Genomic DNA, 217 nt, shown 5'->3' on the forward strand with positions numbered 1-217 from the left:
CGACCAGCGTTCCTTTAAATACTTTGTTTATAACCAACACACTACTGACATTGTACCAGTGTTGTCGCTGCTTTTGAAACCTTTCGTTGCTTTGATTCTAAGAAGCTATTGGCGGGCTTCATAATATCTCACCTGGACGCTCGTTTTCAAATAGTTGATAGGACTAACAAAGGTTAGAGAACCATACATTTATCTGTCAAAGAAAATTGTAGATGAA

Source organism: Lineus longissimus, chromosome 5 (genome assembly GCF_910592395.1).
Source record: "Lineus longissimus chromosome 5, tnLinLong1.2, whole genome shotgun sequence".
Lineage (NCBI taxonomy): Eukaryota > Metazoa > Nemertea > Pilidiophora > Heteronemertea > Lineidae > Lineus > Lineus longissimus.